The sequence below is a fragment of the Durio zibethinus genome, chromosome 4 (genome assembly GCF_047325235.1).
Source record: "Durio zibethinus cultivar Kanyao isolate XHJ-2024 chromosome 4, ASM4732523v1, whole genome shotgun sequence".
NCBI classification, from domain to species: Eukaryota; Viridiplantae; Streptophyta; class Magnoliopsida; order Malvales; family Malvaceae; genus Durio; species Durio zibethinus.
This window is the reverse complement of record NC_143165.1, coordinates 13,856,044-13,879,107: the sequence shown is the minus strand read 5'-3', so window position 1 is coordinate 13,879,107 and position 23,064 is coordinate 13,856,044. Positions and strand designations below refer to the sequence as shown.

The window sequence follows — 23,064 nt, the reverse complement described above, 5'->3', positions numbered from 1 at the left end:
GTCCTTAAAATTTTCATAATGTTTTGAGTAAGGGCTTGAGTAAAGGTTTTAAAGGTTAAAGTTTCAAGATTTTGAAGATTCAGATTTTAGGGTTTTGGATTTTAGGGGTTTTGAATTTTGGGGTCTGGATTTAAAGGTTGAAATTTTAGGGTTTTGAATTTTATGGGGTTTGGATTTAAGGGTTTAAAGGTTTTAGGGTTTCGGATTTTAAGAGGTTTAGATTTAAGGGATTTTGGATTTTAGGAGTTTTAGAATCCTAGGGTTTTGGTTTTAAAAATTGAGGTTTCGTTTTTAAGAAAATGCGAACATCTCTAAAAATCTCCAACATCTAGGTGGATTTTTGAAGCAAGTTCGATTTTAGTGATTTTTGAAACTTAATCAATAATTTGTCATATATTTATTTTTTTATGAAAATTTATTAATAATAATTCTCCAACATTTAGGCAAAATTATTTTTAGGAAAATGTTTTTATTCCCTCCAACATCTAGGCATGAAAAATAATAAAAATTATTTTTTTGAGCATTTTTAATATATATTTTTAATTATTATCTTACTTATTTTTATTTTTATTATTATTAAAACAATTAAATATTTATTCTAATAAATTTAAGAATTTATCATGCATCAATATAAAAAAAATACTTAAAATAATAAAAATAATAATATATAAAAAATTAGAAAATTCAAAAAAAAATTTTTTTTACCTAAACCGGACCGGTCAACAGTCCGATCAACGCTGGTCTAAATCGGTCTGACCGGTTTGACGGTTCAATCAGCGGTTCGGGTAGTCCAGTGGTTCAGACCGGTTCGATCGGTTCACTAGCGGTTCGTCTGGATCGGTTCAAGGCTGACTGAAACGGGTTAGTGGGTCGGTTTGCATGGATCTCGGGTTAGATTCGGGTTCACGCGCGGATCCTCCTTGGCTAAAACGACGTCATTTTGGGTCTTTCCCTAAACGACGTCATTTTGAGTCTCAGCCCTCTATATAAGATCAATTTTTGTTTCATTCATTCTGCCCTTTTTTTGCCCAAAAAAAAAAATTGTAGAGCTCTTAAGGGAGCTCTGTGGCCTATTCGGCGTTTGACTTTCGACGTCTGTGCTGCCGTGCCGACCATTGGTGGGCCGTCGCCGGTGGTCGAAAAACATAAAACTTTCTTAAATGTTCACCTTATCGTGATCTTTTCAGATCTGGTGCCCGTTTTACCATAAATTGCCCTGATCGACATAGATTAGAGCTCAAAGCTTTCAGTCTTCTCTTTTTTTTTTTTTTTGTAAAACCAAAACTGATGTTATTTTTTGTTGCAAGTACCTTTTTTGGTGTTGGGTTCCTCCCTACGGGGAGGACTGTTTGTCTTTGTTTTTTTGTTTCTATTTTTCTATTTGTTTTTTTTTTGTGGTTGGTATGAGTTCTATTTGGGGTTGTTGAAGGGAGAGGTTTAGCTTAGTGTTTGGGCTCGAAACGAGAGGGTGCTGAGGGCAGTATGTCTGGAGGTTTCGAAGATCTACTCGTAGGTTTTTGAGAGCGGGTGTCCGATGGAGAGTCTGAAGGGGAAGAGGCTGAGGGTTTTAAAGAGCTTCAAATAGGGGGATAGATGGTGGTTATAGGCGTGGTAGGGTGGCTATCCAGTTTGGTGGCTGGACAGGGGGCTGGATAGGGGTGGCACCGGCACCATACCAACCCTCTGGTTTTTGTCTCTTTTTCCCTTTTTTTATTATTATATATATATTTTTTAAATATAATTTATTATTATTATTATTAAAATTATTAATATTAAACTGAAATAAAACAATATACCCAGATAAAATCGGTGTCTACATTCATCATTGTATAAAATATTAAAAAAAATTAGGCAACAACATCAAAAAATTATTGCAAATAAAATAATTTTTGCAACAATAATTTTCAATCATTACAAATATGATAAAAATTTTCATAAAATTTTTTTTCGTCATTGTATAAAATATTAAAAAATAAATTAAGCAACGACATTGAAAAATTATTGCAAATAAAATAAGTTTTCCCAACATTAAATTTTTATCATTATAAATATGATAAAAGTTTTCATAATAACAATTTTTGTTATTGTATAAAATATTAAAAACTAACTTAAGTAACAACATTGAAAAATGGTTGCACATAAAATAAGTTTTTACAACAACTTATTATTATCGTTACAAATACAATAAAATTTTTTGGAACAACTTTTTGTCATTGTATAAAATATTAAATAATAACTTAAGTAATGATTTTGAAATATTGTTACAAATAAAAAAATGTTTTCACAGCAACTTTTTGTTGTCGCTACAAATACAATAAAATTTTTCATAACAAATTTTTTTGTCATTATATAAAATATTAAAAAATAACCTAACTAACGACAATGAAAATCGTTACAAATAAAAAATGTCTTTGCAACAATCTTTTGTTGTCGTTACAATAGTAGAGGAATTCACAACGATAAAAGTTATCATTGTATACAATATTAAAAAATTCAATTAAGCAACTACTATAAATAGCATGTTTCAATATTTCGGAATGATATTTTCACTCATTATAAAATAGAGTGTCTAAATATCCATTTTCTTGTAATTTCTTTTGTCAATTTTATTTTTCTTTATCAAAAAAGAGAGATGATATATATATATATATATATATTAAAAAGAAGATGTTATTATCTTTCTCATTTTAGGATTCTTCTAGGAGAATTTCTTTTCAAGATTGATTTGAAATTTCGTAGATGCTTGAAACATGATTTGGTAAACTAAAGTTAGGAAAATCTTAAAGAAAAAGTTTCAACCATAACAGTTTAAAATTTTATTTTAAATGTTTTAAGTTTGAATTATGAATTTAACGAGATAAAATTTATAAAATGAGAAAAAATTATCTTCTTTGTATGATTTTATATCACATGCATAATAGTAAATATATTTTAATAAATTTTACTTTTTCAAAGTATTTTTTGTATTTATATCCAAATGCACTTAGGCATAAATACATTAAATAGTGACCATCCAAATGTTAGGCATCTCCCTTTGAAAGATTGATGGGGAATTTCTCTAGTTTGGTTCGTATACTTAAAAAATATAAATTCATTTATTCTTGATTGATCAAAAGCTTGGTGAAAGCAATTGAAAAAGGTAAAAAAAAAAAAGTTTTACTTAAAAATTAATTAATTTTACATTAAATTGAAAACTCAACTAAGTTTGAATATATTAAATTATTATTTTAAATATACATCGATGGATTGAATTAAAAAAATTGACATTTCTTTACTTAATAATTAATTAATTTTCAAAATATCCTTTAATAAGACATTTATCAACATTATTTGTCCAGTTTAAAAATTCTATGCCTGATTTAGTTTGATATCTAATGTTATTTAATTGACTTTTATGATTAATTTTGACCTAATATGATATCATGTTTTTCCCTTTAAGAAAGAATAATTCATTTTTTTCCCGAATGAGGGAAGCTTAATTTGAGTTTATTTCTATTTGTTGCAAAAATAAATGGAAGAAAATGTGAATACAATCAAAGACGAAAGAAAGAGCTTGAATGAAAACTCCAATTTCTCTTCATAGTTTTCTTTTGAGGTGGATTGCTAATACTTGCAAGCAAAAGCCTTCTTGGTGGTGGTGCTGGTTTTTTTTTTCGTATAGCAATTGCTTTTTCGATTAGCCAACTTTATTTTGAAATCTCTTTTGTTGACAAACAGAGCATAGCCTTACATACATGTTTTCAAGCTTTTTGTCCACAAGTAGCATAGAGAAAATCATGGTTGTCCTCTGCACTACTGTCTTTTCCTTTTCTTTCTTCACCTTACATGCCTATGTCAATTTTTCTATAGGATTGTATAAAAAATAAATCCATTTTAAATTTTGATGAATAATATCTTGGTTTGCAATCTATTTATATTTTTGGTCAAAAATAAAAGTTTATCTATGTGTACGCCGATATAATCATGTGATTTGTTGATAAAATGTTAGATTCTTTAGTTCTAGAAACCAAAAATCAATATCTGACAACCAAATTTAAAAATGGTTTACATTAGTATATATAAAATTGAAAAATAATTAATCAATTACAAAATGAAGTGAAATTTAATTTAAACTATATATGAAAAATAAATTAAAAAATTGTCAAAATTAGGTTCTTGGTACAGATAAGTAACCCATCAACAAAATAGGCAATGGTGTGATGGCTATGGTAAAGGAAAACTTGCCAACAATGAAGTGGTAAAATTGAGGGTTCACTTTCCTTCACCCTTTGAAAGGTAACTTGCACATTAAAGCATATATTTTATGACAATGATTGGTCTTTAATAAATGGAAGAAGAACACATAACAAAACCAAAAGACCAAACCAGCTCACGTTGATATGATCTTCAGAACTTTATTATTGGTTTGAAACAAAACTCGAGTTAGCTTTCCTAAATCTCTGTTTTTTTTTTTTTGGTTACACATGATTTTTTTTAAGTTTTATGTTTTTTTTCAAGAAATTTTATTTTAATACAAAAGATGTCGTAAGACAGGATAAGAGATTGCAATTGTAGGAATTTAAATTTTAAACTTATTGGATGTTATGTTGACAAAAAAATCTACTTAATGCTATTTTTTAAAGATATTTATATGAATCAATTAGGCTAAGCTTTGTATTCAAAGTAATTTTATTTTAAAAATAAATTAAACTCCCTAATCTAGACTTAATAATTCATATATTTGTATCATATAAAATACTAACAAAATCATGTATTCGAATTGTGTTTTACAAAAAATTACGTGCCACAATTTTTGTCAACACAAAAATATAAATAAATATATTTTTTGATTTTATTAAACTCATATATGATTTTGATTAAAATTTTATATTATATCATTTTTGTATTTTTTATTTGTTTCATTTTCATATAATATCGTATTTTAGATTGTTGACCTACCCAACTGCTCCTTCCATCTCCTAATTATCTATTAGGCCATTGATAATTGTTCAATTTTATTGAGCCAAAATCTAATCTTAGTTTTCTTTTTGGAGAATTCAGCCCAAAAGATATTAAGTCTAGGTCTATTATCCCTTTTGTAGGCCCAAAGACTGCCACAGCCCACTGGTCTACCATTGCTTAAAAGGTTTTTATTTTTTATTGTTTTATTTTTTCATTCTTATTTATGCAGAACATATTTTCTTTCGACTTAAAAAGAATTCTTTTTATGCATTGAAAAATGACAACAGAAAAGATATCAATTATTTTTGAGATATTTGTATTTGAATTCATTTAATATTTATAATATTTGAATTTATTTAAATTTAATATCACTGTCCAAATCTAAATTAATTTAAATAAATATTATCTTTTTAAATATTTGAATTTATTAAAATATTCATTTATTTAAATTTTTTCTTTAAATATAAAATAAACAAAATTTTAATTTAAAATTCAAATTCATTCTTAATTAATAATAAATAAATTTTATTTTTTAAGATCTCAAACCTTTATAAGCATAAAATTTTTATATTTTATATATGTAAATAAATAACGAATTCATATATAGATTTAGATATTTATTACCATTTATTAAGAGTTAAAACGAATTTGGATATTGGATATCAAAGGATATTATTTATATCTAAATCCGGATAATAAATTTTTTATTTAAATTCATTAATTATATATTTATAACTATATGAATTTGATATAAATGAAAAATTATTTAAATTTAATATAAATAAATAAAATAATGATACACATCTATTTGTTTATTATCCACTCCCATTAAAACTATCATTAAGAAGTAAAGAAAAGATTTGACCTCTTTTGGGGTTCTTTGATGACATTTCTTAAATTCTCACTGTCCAATCAGGGAACCAGTGTTTTCTTCTTCTTCTTCGAATTATAGTTCCTTCATGGACCCCGAAGTGATCGAGATTCCTCGCTCTTTTAAGTCAAAACAAAAACAGATCATCCCCCAGAAAACTCATTTCTTTTCTTTTTCAAAAATTTCCTCCCTCCTCCTTTTGTTCATTTAACTTCATTTTTATAGAAATATCATTTCTTTGAATGTTGAGTTCTAATAAATAAAGTGATCGCTTTGGCTATTACTTTTGTTATTGGAATTTGATTGATCGTTCCATTTTGGAGTTGTATTGATTTTATTTTTGCTTGGATAATTATTAGTATTGCTTTATTACGGCTTAAAGGACTTAAATTTGATTTTCATATTGAAAACTTTGGAGTTCACTTATCTCTGTGGGTTGGGACTTGTTGTTGGCGTAAAGTTGCCAATTTTATTCTATATTTAGGTTTTTTTTTTTTTTTCACTTTGAAATTTGGTTGTTGAAATTTGGTCTTTGAACTAATAATAGAAGGGAGTAGTTGTTGGGGCAACTGTGATGACTGTTATGTTCCTTCTGCCCTTATTTGTTAGGGGACAATTGCTTGGAGGTGCCCTAATGAACAGTTTGCGAAAATGGGTCCTTCTTTGGCCCCTGAAGGGGTTTAAAACAACCATACTATTTGTCCATGCAGTTGGCGTGCTTGGTAAAGAAGTCGGTGATTAATGAGCATGTGTTATCACTTGAACTCATATTTATCCATGAACCAAAACCCACTTTCAGATACTATTTTTCCATGCAATAGGCGTGCCTTGTTAAAAATAGAGACAAACATGGTTTTAGCAAAGCCTCACATTCTTTAAATGATTCTTTATCAAGTTTTGTTTTGTTAACTGGTTTCCTATATCACTCTTTTTGCTCTGAGAAAAATCATCCTTATCTCATGCGTTACTAGGAAATTTATGTTTCATGTATTGGCAGGTTGTTATTCATGAAGTAATTGATGTTGATAAAGATGAAGATTTGACTGATATAATGGTCCTTCACGAGAGAGTTGATGTAAGGGACAAAGGGAAGTCTGTTAAAAGTAGCTCTGGTGTTTATGGTACTGTTCAATCTGAGGTATCTGAGAGATTAGAGTGTTTTTGTAGTGATTTCTGTTTATTGTGCCTAGGCATCAAATTTAATGCACATTTGGCCCGATAATTTGGTTGTTTACTTTTCCCCATTTTCTATACAGGACTTTGTGGCTAAATCTCTTGGTCCAATAAATAAGGTTGAACCTTCTAAGAATTCTACCCAAGGATCACATAATATATTTAACCTAGATTGTGATTTGGCTTACAATGATGAGTTTTTTTTATAACTATTACCTCGCCATGTTGCAAGGACATTTTGATAATGTTGATATTCCTGCTGGAGTAGAGGCATCCATCCCTTGGTTTGCAGATTTTTCGGAGAGTAAAAAGAAAACTTCTTATGGAAACATTTCATCGACTGTTGATGCAAATGACCAATCTCTTTCGTTATAGTTATCAGAGACTGTTCTTATCAACAAGAAGGCAGCTTCAGTTAGTCATTCAAGTTTCCAGACCCCAACGGGTCTTTTGAGTCATTCTCCTGGAGAAGCAAGGATGTCTTCACCTTTGTTATTTCCACAGGTTTATCTAAGTCAGCTACTTTGCAACATAGATGGAATAGTCAAAATCTTCCATTTTGGAATTTGTTTTAGGCTCTCCAGACTGGTGGTTAACTAATGGTAGTAATGTGAGTCACTCTGATGCAATGATGCTCCATCATGCAGTAACTCCAGCTTTTTGTGATCATTTTAATTCTGCTATACAGAAGCAAATTGGTGCTAGTAGTTTGTTGCATTCAAATTTTCCTAAGACTGTAGATGCACTAAATCACACTGTGGATGAGCAACCATCCATGTCTTGGTGGCCACCACTAATGAAACCGAAATATAGTTTCTATAAGCATAATATCTATTAAGTTTTCCTGATCCAGTTGATGCCGCATACATAACTCTGCAAGAAAGTGGTAGATATCAGAAATAAGAGAAATGTAAATGAAGAAGATATCCTTAGTAAGATTTAACTATTTAGACAGTTTGATACTGTTGAAGATTTTTCAGACCATTGCTATGCTTCCACTGATGCTTCAACAAAGCAGGTGACTAACATTCTGGATATATTAAGCTCTTCCTTTTCTTTGTTGTGATATTCCTATGTTTCAACCAATGAAATTGGTCTTTAGTAATTCTATTTGTGACAGCCACCAAAGAAGATACAGGAGGAGTGGAAAATATTGAGAAAGATTTACTGGGTGAGTTTTAATCATTATATCCTTCTCCGAGAAAATTTTCATTTGATAACTTGTTCTTTCTTTTATCAATCACATTTCAATAAATCTGTTGTTTAGCGAATGCTGCAAACTTGAATTGTAGCTCAAAATGCACATTAAGTTTTGGATGCAATATTAACAGCTGAGATCTTCCACTGTGATTGTAACAATTTCCTCTTTGGCCAATGAAATGTGCAAATAATATTGTTTCTTACTTTATCTCATTTTGTTTTTGTTTCAACAGATACTATTTTTGTTAGGTTTTACGAATCAAGAATGAATCTCTTAAGGGCCGTAATTATAGGAGCAGAGGGCACTCCCTACCATGATGGTCTCTTCTTCTTTGATGTTTTCTTCCGTGCTAGCTATCCTAAAGTACCACCAGTATGTAAATGAGGGTTATGAATTTGAAGTATTATCTTGCATCTTGTATGATAACATCTTCTGGTATACATGTTTGGTTTGATGACTAGGAAACCACCTGTTTTAGCATGTTTACTATCATTCTGGTGGAGTTCGACTCAATCCAAATTTGTATAGTTGTAGGAAAGTATGTCTTAGTCTTCTTAACACCTGCTCTGGTAATGAGAATGAGAATTGGATACCTGGTATGTCAACCATGCTCCAAGTTCTGTATCTATTCAGGCTCTAATCTTGAATCAGAAGCCTTACTTTAATGAACCTGGTTTGGCACATCATAGTGACACATCAAAAGGTGAATTATTGTCCCTGCAATACAATGAGGATACATTTATCTTGTCATTGAAGAAAATGATCTACTCAATGAGGAGACCTCCAAAGGTAAGTTGAAAGAACTAATTTTTTTTATCTTTCCAACAACAACAACGACAAACTAAGCCTTATATATCATAATTTTGGGGTCGGCCGTACGAAAGGTCAAAAAAAGAAATCATTGATCTTCCATTAACTTTTAAGCTGGAGTGTGGCACTAATCACTTGCATTAAGTTACTGATATTGATGATAATATAGGGAAATTTTTGTTCCACAATTCGAGTTAGAATGTATAATTACCATTTCTTCTCTTTGGCTTAAAATTCTAAAAAAATCATGTTTGCAGCAGCATTTTGAAGACTTTATTTTGGGGCATTTCTACAGGCGTTGTCATGATATTCTTGTGGCATGTAAAGCATACATGGATGGTGCTCAGGTAGGTTGCATGGTAAAAGGTGGTGTTCAAGATGTCGATGAAGGTGAGAAGAGCTTTTCACAGAAGTTTAAGGATTGTGTGGCTGGATATGTAAATATGCTTATGAAAGAATTTATGTTACTTGGAGTCAGTGATTGTGAGAAATTCCTACTCTCCCTAAATGTCAAAATAATCAAATCGATAATATGCCGAAGTCTGCAATATGAACTCATTTTTTAAATTAAAAGTTGAAACTTGACTAGAATGGTTTAATTCATAAATATTCAAAGTAGTTTGTTTTTCTTATCAAGTAGTTTAGAATCGAGTTGAGTGTCATATGCTTTTGTTCATAGGATGCTTACATATAGTTTCAATATTGTAAATTGGAAAATTTTGCAACTTTCTCCATTGTCCTTTTTTTTTTTGGCTTTTTTTAATAATCTTCTTGATTACTAAAAGGATTAACTGAAAATATCAGGCATTTGCTTCTCTAGAATGTCTTCTCTGACGGTTGTAATGTGAGCGTTTGCTTTCATTCATATGTTTGGTGAATGAGGGACAAAAAAAGTTTATTTCCCTTAATCAAGTTCAGAGTAAATTGTGGTTTATATACACTGAAAGCATGGAGAACAGCTTCACTTATCTAAAAATAAATGATTGGCTCTAGTTTAAGCCTAGCAAGTAGTATAAGCAATCCTCTGGTCTTGGTCTTGGGTGGTTCACCTTGGTTTGATTATTATAGCATTGATTTTGAATGGGGAAGGGAAATTGCAATGCGAAGTGGGGGTGGGAAAAAGCATGATGGAAAGATAACAGTGTGTGGTGGATATTGAAGCTTGCTTTTTACCTGAAACATTACAGGCCTGAGTTCATGAATTCTGTCACAATCTAATCTTAATCCAACTTCTACGTTGATTGCCATCAATAAGAAGCTTTAATAAGATTTATTAGAATTTAGTAGCCAATAGTGAAATTTGGTTCATCTGTGGTAAGCTCCTTACAAGGACGATGGGAATAAGAATTCAAAATTTAACTTAATTTATTTAATTAAATAGTTATTCTTAAAATGTGGTATCTGATGAATCTGAATTTTAAATATCAACATATATAATTCTTTCTTTTACTTCTAAGTTACAAGATTTTTTGTAAAAAAAAAAAAAAAAAAACACAAAGAATAATTTGTTCAAGCTTGAAAGCAAATCCTGGTTGGTTTATATTTAAATTATATTTTAATATCTATTGTTGCATTTATTAATTTATACCTTTGTTCTACTTTATCTCATTTTTTCTTTATTAGCAAGCAGCACAGTTTATAATTCGTTTGCCTACTTGATTTTTGGGAAATGAAATTTCTATATAATCCTTGGGAAAAAATCATCACATATGATTTTGTTTTGAAAAATACTAATAAAAAGCAAGATTCGAATCTTCTTTCTCCAAATTTAAAAAAAAAAAAAACATTTTATTTTGTTGAAACACTCTTTAAAGTAAAGATAAGATGATTATGCACCAAACGATGTCAAAAAATTTCAACTGCTCACCTTTCTCGCTTTTTTATGGAGTTTGTCCCAATTACTTTATTTCACCTGATAATTATTATCGTTCAACTGGAACAAAAAAACATATAGATATAATGCAAATTAGATTTTTAAGAAATTATAGAAAATAGTGCAATCCTCTTATTTCATTAAATAGCATGCAAATAAATGAAAGGATTCATTCAAGTCTAATGATTAGTAGTTAGAAGTTTACCAAAATGTTTCTTCCCCATTATAAAGTTTAAAATTTTTTCCAGGCGTTTGGGGTGTGGTCTTTCTTCAGGGCTGTCACACTGATCACTAGGTCCTGCTGCCTCCCCATAGATGTTACGTTTTCGTTTTACAAGCACACCACCGTTTCCTGTTGACCCTTCATCACCACCAATGTCTTGATGGATGTCGTCGAGATCTGCACAATTTGTTGGAATGCTGTGTTGCTCTTGTATTTCTTCCACCTCTTCCAAATCTTTCTCATACGCTATTCGAACCCCACACTTCACTTTGAAATCTTGAGTGGTTTTGATTGAGAACTCAATTTCATTGCATTCTTGATTTGCCCAATCTGTGGTTGATGAATTCTCGGTTTCACCACAAAACTCAAGTATCTGGCCACGGGAACAATAATGTAGCCAAAGGTGCTCCTTCATGTACCAAGGCCGATTATATTCTCTTCCCGAGAAAAAACAAGTAGGATAGACTTTTTGAATACCTCTACCATGGATAAATACTTTACACTTTATACGATCCTTCCAATAAACATCCTCATTAGTGAAGGCAGAGACAAAAACACAACAGAAAGCAACTCCCATCCACTGACTATCATTCGTAATATTAGGAGGCAGTGGTATCTTTATTGAAGATTCATCCCTCTGATGGAGGAAGCATTCTGGGATTTCACTTCCAGGTATAACAATGTCGAATGATCTTCTTGAATTTGCAAATACCTGTAAAAAAAAAATCTCCCGTTATTTGGTAACTAATACAATAAATTCTAGAAAGTTGTTAGAAAAATAGGGTTAATCTCATGTAAGTGGTTTTGGACCAAGTAAAGGCCATGGGCCTTGATCTTTCATTTTACACAGAGCCCTAGCTACTTAATAAAAAAGAGGTAGGGTTGTTTTAAGTGGGTGTCGAAAACTAAGTAGAGAAAAAAGAAAAGTCAAAAAAAGCAGAGAGAAAAATAAGAAGGGAGAGTTGGTTGAACGGAAGTCGATCCGTGGTCCGATTGAGTTAGAACCTTGTCAGGAGGTTTATGATTCAGAGTTCTACATTCTGAACGGTGAAGATCAGATTTGAAGCTCTCTAGGAACAAATCCATGGTGTATTTGCAGAGTCACTTATTTGGTGAGATTTCTCCAATTGTTTCTCTAGTTGTTGATTAGCTCTAGTTTTAGCTAGAGAAGAACTTTGTATACTTATTATTTGATAGTGAAGATTTTTCTGGTGGTCCGTGGTTTTTTCCCTCTCCATTGGAGGGTTTTTCATGTAAATCTTGGTGTGCTTTATTTTTCCTGCATTTTTTATTATTGATTGTTGTCTATTGCTTCTGTATTGTTGTGATTATTGCTTCAAGCGCAACAAGTGGTATCAGAGCGAGGGTTATTTTGAGACATCGATACAAAAGCAACCTAGGATAGAAGTAAATTTTGTTTGAGATCATGGAGGGTGATACAGGTTCCATCATAAAATTGATAATATCGAATTATTCAATTTGGAAGCCTATGATGGAGGATCATTTATACTACAAAGATTTGTGTGAGCCAGTATTGGGTGATTCGGCTAAACCAGCAGATATGAAATATGAAAGCTGGAAGAAGCTAGGTAGAAAGACGTTGGCTACAATCAAAAAATGAGTTGATATCAGCGTGTTCCCTCGTGTAACGCAGGAGTCAGATGCTCACATTGTTTGAGAAAAATTGGCAGCATTATATGAGAGAAAAACAAGTATGAATAAAGTTATACTTATTAAAAAGCTTGCAACTTTACAGTACAGGGATGGACGATCTGTTACATAGCACTTGAGTGATTTTCAAGATATATTTAATCGGATGACTACTATAGAGCTTAAGATGAATGATGAAATGAAGGCGTTATTTCTTTTGGGTTCATTGCCAGACAGTTAGAATACTCTAGTTATGACTGTTCTTAATTCAACTCCTGATTATAAGGTGACATTGAAGATGGTAAAGGACAGTATGCTTAATGAAGAAACAAGGCGAAAAGATGTAGACTCTGAGAATCAAGCTCTGGTCATAGAGAACAAGGGTAAAAACATCGACAGAGATCAGGACTCAAAAGGCCTTGGTAAGTCTAAACATAGATCTAAGTCTAGAGGTAAAGTGAAGTGTTTCTATTGTGGTAAAGCAAGTCATATAAAATGAAACTGTAAAATCTTAAAGCAAGAGTGAAAAGATGAGAAAGACAAGAGTTCAGATGATGGTAATGTTACAGCAGTGAATTTAGATAGTGACTCAGTTACTTTGATTTGTACACATGGTGATTGTAATCATGTTAGTGATCCCGGCATTGAGTGGATAGTTGATACAAAAGCGGCATATCATTGTGTTCCTAAAAGAGAGTTGTTTACAACTTACAAAGTAAAAGACTTTGGTTGTACCAAAATGGAAAACAAAAGTGTGTCGCAGATTATTGAGATTGGTGATATTGTTGTACAAACTAGTACAGGCTGCATGTTGACTTGAGGGATGTCAGACACATTTCAAATATGAGAATGAATTTGCTTGCTATTAATGTCCTTGATAAGGAGGGATATGAAAGACGACAAGAATGGACAGTGGAAACTTCTCAAAAGATCTATGATAGTTGCAAGGGAAAAACTATACTGCATAATGTATAAGACATGGATGCAATTGAATGGTAACCAGGTAAATGCCATTGAAAATTATGCTTCAGCAAACTTGTGGCATAGGAGGCTAGCACACATGAGTGAAAAGCGGTTATAGGTTTTGGCAAGGCAATCTCTTATTTCCTTGACCAAAGGTATGTCTTTCGATTCATGTGATTATTGTTTGTTTGGTAAGCATCATAGAGTTTTTTTTTTGTAAAAGTTCTTAGAAAAAAAAAATAGATTAGAATTAATTTATTCTGACGTATGTGGTCCCATTGAGGTTGAGTCATTAGGTGGTAGCAGATATTTTGTTATTTTTATTGATGATGCTTCACGTAAGACTTGGGTGTATATGTTGAAATACAAAAGTCTGGTACTACAGTATTTTAAAAAATTTCATGCCATAGTTGAAAGGATGACAGGGTTACCCTTAAAGTGTATTCGAACTGATAATGGTGAGAAATATACATCTAAATGCTTTGAAGAGTATTGTTCAAAGCATGGGATCAGGGATGAGATGACAGAACCTGGAACACCGCAACATAATGGTATAGCTGAAAGAATGAATCTCACCATTGTGAAAAAAGTTAGATGTATGTTGAGGATGATAAAATTACCAAAGCCATTCTGGGGTGAAGCAGTCAACACAGCTTATTATTTACTTAACAAGTCACTATCAGTTCCTTTGGGCTTTGACATTCCAAAAAAAATGTGGACAGAAAAAGATACTTCATACTTTCATTTGAAAGTTTTTAGGTGTAAAGCATTCATGCATGTGCTGAAAGAGCAGAGATCAAAGCTTGACAGTAAAGCCACACAGTATGTGTTTGTAAGATATGGTGATGAGGAATTTCACTATAGGATATGGGATCCAGTAAAGAGAAAGACAGTCAGAAGCAGAGATGTGGTCTTTCATGAAAAAGAAACCATAGCAAACTTTGAAAAAAATGAGAAGACTACATGGGTTACTGTTGAGTGCGATGTTTCAACACCAATAAAAATTCCACAAGAAAGAGCCACAGATAGTGAAAATGAGCAAGAAATAAAACTTGGGGATATGAATGAGCCAGCCACAATTTGTAATGAGCCAGATGCAATTAGTTTTGAACAGAGGGAGCAATCCTCTCTACCTGAGAGTGTTGAGTAGGAGGAGCTACCTTTGACACCAAGTGATGTAGAGTCTCAGCCCAAGAGATCTATTAGAGAGCGCAGGTCATCTACCAGGTATCGAAGTTTATATTTTATTTTAGTTACCAGTAAAAAGGAGCTAGAAAGCTTCCAAGATGTGCAGGCTACTATGGATAAAAAGCACTGGTTAAAAGCAATGAAAGAAAAGATGCAGTCATTGTGAAAGAATGGTACTTATGATCTTGTCAAACTTTCAACAGGGAAGAGGCCATTAAAGAATAAATGGGTGTTCAAGTTGAAAAAGGATGGTGATAAACTAGTGAGGTATAAAGCTCGATTGGTAGTAAAAGGTTTTTCTCAGAAATCAGGCATCGATTTTGATGAGATTTTTGCTCCAGTTGTAAAGATGAGTTCTATTTGAGTGGTATTGAGATTAGCAGCTAGTTTGAATCTTGAGTTTGAGCAACTTGATGTTAAAACTACATTTTTGCATGATGATTTGCAGGAGGACATTTGTATGAATCAGCTTGAGGGTTTTACAGTGAAAGGAAAAGAGCACTTAGTTTGTAAATTGAAAAAAAACTTGTATGGCTTGAAACAAGCTTCATAACAGTGGTACAAGAAGTTTGATTGTTTTATGGTGAGTCATAGCTATAAAAGAACAACAATGGATTCTTGTGTGTATGTTAAATAATTTCCTAATGGTAACTTTATTATCCTATTATTATATATTAATGATATGTTGAATGTAGGACAAGATGCTAGTATGGTTTGCAGGTTGAAAAAAGAATTGTCTAAGTCCTTTGATATGAAGGATTTAAGTCCAGCAAAGTAGATTCTTGGTATGGACATTATCCGGGATAGGAGAGTTGAAAAGCTGTGGTTGTCACAGGGAGAGTATGTTGAATGAGTGCTTGGTAGATTCAACATGCCACATGCTAAATCAGTTAGCAGTCTATTTGCCAACCATTTTCATCTAAGTAAGAAATCTTGTCCAGTGTCTAAGGAAGAGACTAGCTATGTCTAGTATTCCTTATTCTTCTGCAGTCGATTTTTTAATGTATCTTATGGTTTGTACTAGGCTTGACATTACTCATGCAGTTGGTGTAGAGAGCAGATTTCTTTTTAATCTGGGAAAGGTTCAATGGGAAGCATTGAAATGGATTTTTAGATATTTGAGGGGTACCTAAAAAATGTGCTTGACTTATGGAGTTTCACAACCAATTCTAGAAGGGTTTACGGATGCTGACATGACAGGCGATCTTGATAGTAGGAAATCTACTTCAGGGTATTTGTTCACTTTTGCATGAGGAGCTGTATCTTAGCAATCTAAGTTGTAAAAGTGTGTTGCTTTGTCAACTACAGAGACTGAGTATATTGTAGCAACTGAAGCATGTAAAGAAATGCTTTGGATGAAACGTTTTCTTCTTGAATTGAGGTTGAATCAAAAAGAGTATGTGGTATTTTGTGATAGCCAGAGTGCTTTAGATTTGAGTAAGAATACCATGTACCATGTTAGAACAAAGCACATTGATGTTAAATATCATTGGTTATGTTCAATGATCAAGTTTTTGGAGCCTTTAAGATCGACGAATTTCAATTTAGATAAAGGCTGTTGAAAACAATAATAAATTAGAGAGAAAAGATAAAACAATAGAAAACTCTTCGTTTTATTGTTATTTTCATATCTTATTCAAACATTTTATAATTAATCTCAAATAAGCTAAAAGACAAACATCAAATTAATGAAGTGTTTCTTACGTTGGTTTCCTTCCATGGTCGTTCAATGCGGCTATAAGGTAGGAGCAGTGCAACAAGATTGTCTGGTTGGAAGCTTGGAGGCAATGATCTGAAAAGATATCCACTCCAATCTAAAAGCTGTAATTTTTCAGAAAGATAATTGAGATCTTGAGAATTTGGTCGATGAAAGACTTTGAATAATCTTAATGCAAGGTTGTCTTGTTGGAAGCTTGAAGATGAGGATCTGGAAGGATATCCACTCCTATTTGAAAGCCTTGACTGATCATCCAAAAGAAATTCAAAATCATGAGAATTTGGTAGATAAAAGACTTTAAGCAATCTTAATTTTGTCATCTTCGAGAAGGCATCAACACTCAAAGTGAACCTCCTTTTCTGTTCCCTGAAAAATAAGGGTAAAACAAAAATGGGTTTCAAATAAACAAAACCTTCAACACCTATAGAAAGCAAGAATCAATATTCAGGTGTACCTATCATTTTTTTTCTTTTTTTGGAAACATTAAACATTTTTAGTTAATACAATCAAAATTTTTAAGACACTCTTTCTATTGGCACAATTGCCACATGATTTTAATTTCTTATTGTTTATGCTTTAGTTTTGAGTAGTTTACCTATGACTTTTCATTATTTTAAAAAATTATTTCAAGGGATTAAAAAATTTAATTATATTGTTGATGATCAAATGATAAACTTGTAAAGTAAACAATAAAATCTTTAACACACAGATATATTTAGTAAATCAATTAAAACAAAAATAAAAAGAAAAAATAAAAAGATACTTCAGTGATTTAATTATGATTATCTTTAATAAAATTATTTATCAATAGAAACTACATGTGCAATTGTTTTTACAACAATTAAAAACATAAATTCCATATAAGAATCTTTGATCTAATTCTATTTGTATTATTTGTATCTTATATGAAAAATCATTTTTCTGTCTTAATATAAGTTTAGTTATAAAAAAAGCTAACAATAAAAAATGAAAATCCATTGAAATTAAATTTTATAAAAAATTTATTAATAGTATTTCAATCAATCACTTTTAACATTTTAATCAATCACATTTAGCTCTTTTTGAGTTGAATTATAAAAAGGTCTAATAATAAAAAGAAAGTTCATTTAAATTAAAACTTAAGAAAAATTTACTATGGATATTTTAATCAATTATTTTTAACACTTTGGAATTAAAGTTTTAAAATTTTAAGCTGTTTAATTTCATAGAAATTTTATTTTTAATTTTAATTAATTTAAATTAAACTTAAATAAATTAATAAAAACTATATATTTAAGGATAAATTTATTAATTTAAAAATTCACAAAAATATTAATTTTAATTAATTACTTTTAATATTTTTAAAATTTACACTTTTATATATAAATAGATGATAAATGATATAATTTTGACTTTATTAAAAAACTACGACAAGAAAAGGGTGTAACCTAAGACAAAATATTAATAATACATATGATCTAGCAACCACGGCTCAATTTAATAAGTCAAGAATACATAGATAAATGTGTATGAGTTTTTTTTACCCTTCATCGTCGATGATCATGACTTCAATTGCTTCCGTGGCCTGAAAATCAAAAGTGAAGGATAAGACACAAAATGAATGGTGTAAAAAAATTAATAGCTAAATTATAAGAGGAACGAAGTAAAAGGAGACAATGCTAAAAATTTCTGGCATTAGATTTAAATGGTTAGGCTAATTCTCAATAACATTTTAAACTAAATTAAATTAGTTTGATTTTATTTAAATTAACACAATAAATTTAAATAGATAAAATTCATAATTTATCTAAAAAACTATCTAAAAAAATTTTAACATCATACTAATGACTTATCTAGCTAATAATTTTTCTTGGTATATAATTTACCATGTAGAGTCGAGATTCTAAATAAATTAATAAATATGCAACATTTATGGAATGACTTACCGTGTTTCTTGTTAGCACATGATAGACATCATTTTTCTCCCACAATCTACAACGTTTTCCAGGTTCATCAAGAGAATTTTGTCGAACAAATTTTCTTCCCATCTCTTGTAGCAAGTCGTGCATCCAAAAATATTTGTAGTATTCGTCAACCTTTATAAGAGATTTCTTAATGAGATCATCGATTCCAATATGTGGGAAAAAGTCACAACCATCTAGTACTTTTATTACAAAATCTTTCTCCATCCCTTTGAAGAAGCATGCTAAATCTAAAAAAATATTCTTTTCTGATTCTGTTAATCCATCAAAGCTTATTCGAAGTCTATCATGAATTTCTTCGTTACTCTCTCTTTTAAGTCTTTCAATTGCACTTCTCCATTGAGTTGCATCTCTACCGTACACAAAAGAACCAAAAACTTCAAGAGCTAAGGGAAGACCATCGGCATATTCCACAACAGATTTAGAAAGCTCTACCAAATCATATTTCGGCACTGTATCACTATCGAAAGCTTTCAAATAGAAAAGATGAAGTGCTTCATCAACATCCAATGTTGTAGGCTTATACACATCATCCACTCTGTAGGATTGAAGCAAATGTTCATCTCTTGTTGTTACAATAATTCTGCTCTCTAAACCGAACCAATCACGCCTTCCAACCAAGCTTTTTAAGTGTTGAAAGTTATCAACATTGTCAATAACAACAAGAACCTTCTTGTGAGACAGCCTATGACTAATCATGGCATTCCCTTCATGAACATTGAATAAATTGAAATCTTCTTCCGACAAAATTTGAGAAAGAAGTTGTTTCTGTAAAGAAACAAGTTCACATTTTTCTGAAAACTTCTCGAACATCAACTAGAAAGCTTTTACCTTCAAAATGAGGTGACATTTGAGAATAAACAACTTTTGCAAGAGTAGTTTTACCAATGCCGCCCTTACCACAAATTCCAATAATGCGAACATCGTCTTCACCAATGTCTATTTTTGAATGCAACTCTTCCAAACGCGAATTAATTCCAATCAACTCTTCATGAACAACTGGATATGTTTGACATAATTTTGCTGATATCTTTTTAACAATCTCTCCAATAAATTCTGATTCATGTCTTCAAACACAGAAAGAGAAATTAAATTTAGTTTTAACTTAAGAAATTAAATGCTAATGGAAATGATTATGACAATAAATGAGCTTAGAAATTAAAGAATAAAAAAATATGAGCACAATAATCTTTTATCAAAAAAATTTAGGATACCTTTAAAATAGACTTGGTCATATATTGAGCCATCTACTTTACTTGCGGGTTGGGCTTATATCAAATTGAGCTTTGATAATAAATTTTTATATTCGAGTTTGACTCGATTCACTGTTTAATAAATAAGAATTTTTTTATTTAAATTTAATTTTAAAAAATATAAAAATATTAATACAAAGATAATTTTTGCAATATTTTTAAATTTTTTGAACAATAACAAGGCTTGCCTTGGGTAAGAGATTTTAAACAATAATTAAACTTAAACTCGACTCATGGATAAAACTATTTAAAAACCTCTAGGCTATTGTTGTACTTATAGCTTTAGTAACTGAAATCATCACCAAATGTGTTTCAAGTTTATAAGAAATTAATTATGATTTTATTTTTCAAAAATGCTTGAGGCTAAAATATGAAAAAAAAAATCCTTGAAGTATTCAAAATGATTTAATTAAGCCCTTATACTATTACGACATTTAAATAAACTCTCCAACTCTTACTTTCTAATATTAAAACCCATTTACCCTTATATTAATGATATATTGACATAGACAATGACATCGTAAAAAAAGTACACATGTTTAAAAATAAAAAAATTTCAAAACAGATGATCTAACAATAAATTATATTAATTGATACCTTAATTAAAAATAATTATAAAAAATTAATAAAATTAATAAAACTAATAATTTTATAATTATAATTATTATTTTTATTAATTTTATAATAAAAATTAATAATTTTAATAATATTTTAATAAATATAATAAATAATAAACATGATATATATAATATATAATAATTAAAATAAAAATAACATTTACATTTTAATAAATAATTATTATTTATTAATAAATAATTATGATTTATTAATAAATAATATTTATATTTTAATAAATATGATAAATATTTATTAATAAATAATAATAATAATTTATTATGTTCATTAAAATATAAATATTATTTATTAATAAATAATTATTATCATTTAGTAATAAAAAAGAAATATCTATATAGAAATTTAATAAAAATGAAATATTATATTTATATGAAAATTAATAAAAAAGAAATTAAAATCATTTTTATTCTTTTATGAATGTGGATCTTTTTATTAATTTTACATATATACATTTTTTATTAATTATTTTAGGCCATGATCAAATAATTAATCATTTTTATTCATTTTCACATGAATTTAGATATTTTAGTTTTATTAATTTTATATATTTTTATAATTATTTTTAATTATGATATCAATTAATAAAATTTTTTATTCGATCATTTTTTTTTTAAATCTTTTTATTTTTACACAAGTGTACGTTCTTTTGCTATATCATTGTCCACATATGTTCAAATATGTCAACATGTCATAGATTTTGATAATAGAAAATAAAAGTTGATGGACTTATTTAGATGATATAATAGTATAAGGGTTTGATTAAAGTATTTTGAGTACTTCAAGGTTTAATATATAAGTAAATTATAACCCGCAATCTCATAAAAGGAACTTTTTTAATACATATATATTTTTTATTATTTCAAACAAAACATGAAACGTGGTGGTCACTTTATTACTTTATTTTTAAGAGACAAGATTTTGTTCCAATACAATTTGGGATAAAAACAGAGCAGGAATAAGAATGAAGTCCATGTTTTTTTAAATGAAATTCAACAATAAAACACAATATTGAAAATGTTTTTTGAAGTATATAACATGTAATCCAAAAAAAAAAATTTTTGCGGTGATTAAAAATAAAAACTAGACAAGGAAAGAACGAGTTACCTGTTATTTAAATGCCATCCTTTGATATTAGCCACTTCAGTTAGAGCAGTTCGCCACCTTTGGATCTTGTCTTTAGTTCCCTTGTATCTCTCTTCATGTTTGGCAAAGGCTTCAGCAACTCTTCCTGTTTGTTTTCCCAAATCAGATGGTTCCACATCATAAAAAATTGGGAAAATTTTATGCCTCATTTTTTTTCTCTGTTGAAAAATCTCGGCAAGCTCATCCAAGCACCAGCCTGAAAAGGCATATGTTTCTGAGAAAACGATTAGTGAACACCATGATTCTTGAATTGCTTTCAAGAGTTCTGGTGCGATTTCTTCTCCAGCCTCAACCTTTGGATTATCCTTGAAAGTGATGATTCCATTCCTTTTTAAAGCAGCAAATAGATGATCAGTGAAATTTTTGCGGGTATCTTCACCTCTAAAACTCAAGAAAACATCATATTTCTGTCTAAGAGAAGAAGAAGAAGGAGAAGAAGATGATGATGATGATGATGATGATGTCAACGACGACATTAAGGAGGAGGTGGAAGAGGAAGATATCTTAATCTGGTGTTTGAGACAGTTCCTTTTGCTTCTATTTATCAGAAAAACAGCCCAATATCCGCAATAACAGATCAATCTCAAAGGGAAGAAACAAACATCTCTCAACAGTCAACGTTTTCTCTTTACATTTCCCAACCTTTTATTTTCAAATGAATCTCTATAATACGTATGAAAGCACGCCGTTTGGGTTACAGGAAGAATCTGCTATGAGCTCTTTCCAGGAAGAATCCAAGAAGGTGAGAACAGAGTAGGCTGCCGTGTTGACTATTTTTTTAAGGAAGATAGCTATTGTCTATTGCCTATGGGGTAAAGTACTAAAGTTGACAAAGTGGTGAGTGGTGACCAATGAGAGGCTAGTTTAATAAAAAAAAAATAAAGAAAGAGAAAAAAAAAGGGTGGGCGGTTGGGTTTTGTCCAAAGAAATGAAGAATTTTAGTAGGCTGTGTACAGTGTAATGTCATTTTTTTAACATAGTTGTTTTTGCTTTCTTTTAATTTATTGAAACTGAATTACGTAAGGGTTTCAAGAACATTATGGGGGGACTTCAGCAACACATGCTTGTCAAAAAAATTAAAGAATAAATTGTTTGAGCTTGAATAGAAATCCTAAACTTGGGTGGTTTATATTTAAATGATATTTCAATAACAATTGTTGTGTTTATTAATTTATACCTTTAAAGAATAAATTGTTTGAGCTTGAATAGAAATCCTAAACTTGGGTGGTTTATATTTAAATGATATTTCAATAACAATTGTTGTGTTTATTAATTTATACCTTTCTTCTACTTTATCTCATGTTTTCTTTATTAGCGGGTAGCACAATTTAAAATTCTTTCGCCTATTTGATTTTTGGGAAATGAAATTTCTATATAACCTTTGGGAAAAAAAAAAAAACATTATATGTGATCTTGTTTTTTAAAATACCAAATCAAAAAGCATGATTCAAATCTTCTTTC

The 23,064-nt window shown here is 30.1% G+C and overlaps 2 pseudogenes across 1 annotated transcript; one reads left to right on the top strand and one right to left on the bottom strand.

Moving 5' to 3' along the window:
• The first annotated feature begins 5,900 nt into the window (after window positions 1-5,900).
• Window positions 5,901-9,549, top strand: LOC149519217 (putative ubiquitin-conjugating enzyme E2 26; annotated as a pseudogene).
• A 1,499-nt stretch (window positions 9,550-11,048) lies between these two features.
• LOC149519216 (disease resistance protein RPV1-like) lies at window positions 11,049-22,328 on the bottom strand (annotated as a pseudogene). Its single transcript, XR_016341882.1, has 5 exons — window positions 21,565-22,328; window positions 18,536-19,638; window positions 18,134-18,174; window positions 16,598-16,976; window positions 11,049-11,804 (listed from the first exon to the last, which is right to left on the bottom strand). The product of XR_016341882.1 is annotated as a disease resistance protein RPV1-like (transcript).
• Window positions 22,329-23,064: the final 736 nt, after the last annotated feature.